Source organism: Grammomys surdaster, unplaced genomic scaffold (assembly GCF_004785775.1).
Source record: "Grammomys surdaster isolate TR1022 unplaced genomic scaffold, NIH_TR_1.0 126178, whole genome shotgun sequence".
In the NCBI taxonomy this organism is placed as follows: domain Eukaryota; kingdom Metazoa; phylum Chordata; class Mammalia; order Rodentia; family Muridae; genus Grammomys; species Grammomys surdaster.
In genome coordinates, this window is record NW_021620984.1 from 5,298,991 (window position 1) to 5,301,437 (window position 2,447).

Consider the following 2,447-nt stretch of genomic DNA (forward strand, 5'->3'; position numbering starts at 1 on the left):
CTCTCTCTCTCTCTCTCTCTCTCTCTCTCTCTTTCTCTCTCTCTCTTTCTTTTTTTTTTTACAATACGAAGTTTAAAAATATGGAATGCTTCACGAATTTGTATGTCATCCTTGCACAGGGGCCATGCTAGTCTTCTTTGTATCATTCTAATTTTAGTGCATGTGCTGCCGAAGAGAGCACCATGTCATTGTTTCAACGACTGAATAATACTCCATCGAAAAATACTCCATTGTGTAAATATCCCACATTTTCTTTATCCATTCCTTAGTTGAGGGACACTGGGCTGTTTCTATTTTCCGACTATTACAAATAAAGCTGCTATGAACATAGTTGAGCAAATGTCCTTGTGGTATGGTGGAGCATCTTTAAGGTATGTGCCCAGGAGTGGTATAGCTGGCTCTTGAAGTGATCTTCCAATTTTTGGAGAAACTCCCAAATTGATTTCGAAGTTTGCACTCCCACCAGCTGTGGAGAAGGGTTCCCCTTTTTCCACATTCTCAAGAGCATGTGCTGTTGGTTGACTTTTTGAACTTAGCCATTCTGATGGATACCTAAGATAGAATCTCAGAGTCATTTTGATTTGCATTGTTTTTGATGACTAAAGATGCTGAACATTTCTTTAAATGCTTCTTGGCCACTAGAGATTCCTCTGTTGAGAATTCTCTAGATCTGTACCCCCATTTTTAAATTGGGTAATTTTGGTTTGTTGATGTATAGTTTATTGAGTTCTTTATATATTTTTGGATCTTTCAGATGTAGAGTTGATGAAAATCTTTTCCCATTTGGTTCCTTTAATCACATCCTTTGCCATAGAGAAGTTAGTTAGTTTCATAAGATTCCATATAGTAATTGTTAATTAATCTTAATGCTTGAGATGCTGGTGTTCTATGCAGAAAATTATCTCTGATGCCAGTACATTCAAAGATCTTCCCCATGGTTCTCTTCTAACAGATTTATTGTATCTGATCTTAGGTTGAGGTCTTTGATCCACTTGAATTTGAGTATTGTGCAGGATGATAGACATAGATCTATTTGCATTCTTTTACATGCAGACGCCTAGTTAGACCACACCATTTGTTAAAGATACTTTCTTTTTGTTTCTATCTCATAGTTTTGGTTTTTTATAACTTTTAATTTGAGATTATTATTAAGAATATCATTATATCTATACCCCTTTCCTTTCCTCCTTCCAACCCCCATGCATGTTATATATATATAAATATAAAACCTCAACCTTCTCAATATATATGTTATTTCAACATATATGTTTTCAGGACTGACTATTTAATATTGAATAAACAACTGCTATGCTAGTCTCTGGGAAAGACTATTTCCCTTGCTCTCAGCATTTGCTGGTTTTCTGTATTTCTTTGTGTGGTGCTTAGACCTTTTAAGCAAGCCCTAATCCCTCATCCCTTGTCCACTTTAGCATGTATATCATTGCCATCTTTGTTTAGGTCATATTTCAACAGCCTTGTTGATTTGACTTTATTGTGTATAGACTCTCTTAAATTTCCAGGAGATACAATTTCACAGAAAACTCCTAGTTCTTCTGACTCTTGCAATCTTTTTTGCCCCCTCTTCTTCAGTAACCATGAGCCTTAGGTACGAGTCACTTTGTAGATGTATCAGTTGGTAGTGAGCTCCAAAAATCTGAATTTTGATCACTTGTGGTTTTCTATAATGGTCTGCATCTATGATGTGAAGAGAAGTTTCTTTCATGAACGGTAAGAACTATACTTAGCTCTAAGTAGAAAGACAAATACTTAGAATGTAATCAGAGATTGTGCTAGGTTAGTAAAGTAGAAGTTGTGGGTTTTACCCCTACGATCCAAGATTTCATTAGCTGCAGATAGTTGGCGAGCTTTTCAGTACCAGTTAACTGGGTTTCCAGCTAAGAGGACCTTATTAGTTCTATTAGAGAGCTGGTCACTGTCCAGGAGTGTATGTCATTACTTCATCCTTAGGATTACTGTGCCATGCTGGTTGTTGCTATAGTTCATAGTTGTCACAACTAAATGAGGCTGTTAGTTACTTCTTTCTTTCGGAAGCTTGCAAGATGCTTTCTAGGGCCATGAAAGCTAATTCTCTGGTAGGAGTTCTGTTGTGTTCTATATCCAAAGTACACAGTGTCTTCAACATAGAAACTTACCTTCTACCTCCTTAGAAAAAAGCATTTTTAGTTATTCTCTTCATTTATAGGAGAATAAGAAGACACTGGCCAGGATAAGAGTAATTTTGTTTGTTGATATCAGCTCATGTGCACAATTTCCAAGCCAGAAGAAAAACAGTAAAGATGAGGGAGAGAAGGGGCAGATGCATATGAAGGTTGGGACAGAAACTCTGTCTCCATAGGTGGCCAGGATTACGACTTAAAAGCAAATAACAGCCTGCAGCTACAAGCAATTTAGCAGTCAGTTGTTCCGGGAAGTCATGGTTTTATAAT

General features: G+C 36.9%; 1 non-coding gene across 1 annotated transcript; it reads right to left on the reverse strand.

The window, feature by feature from the left end:
- Positions 1-74: 74 nt before the first annotated feature.
- On the reverse strand, positions 75-181 carry LOC114612718. The gene has a single exon (XR_003710075.1). It is a non-coding gene; the product is annotated as a U6 spliceosomal RNA (small nuclear RNA).
- Between the last annotated feature and the right edge of the window lie 2,266 nt (positions 182-2,447).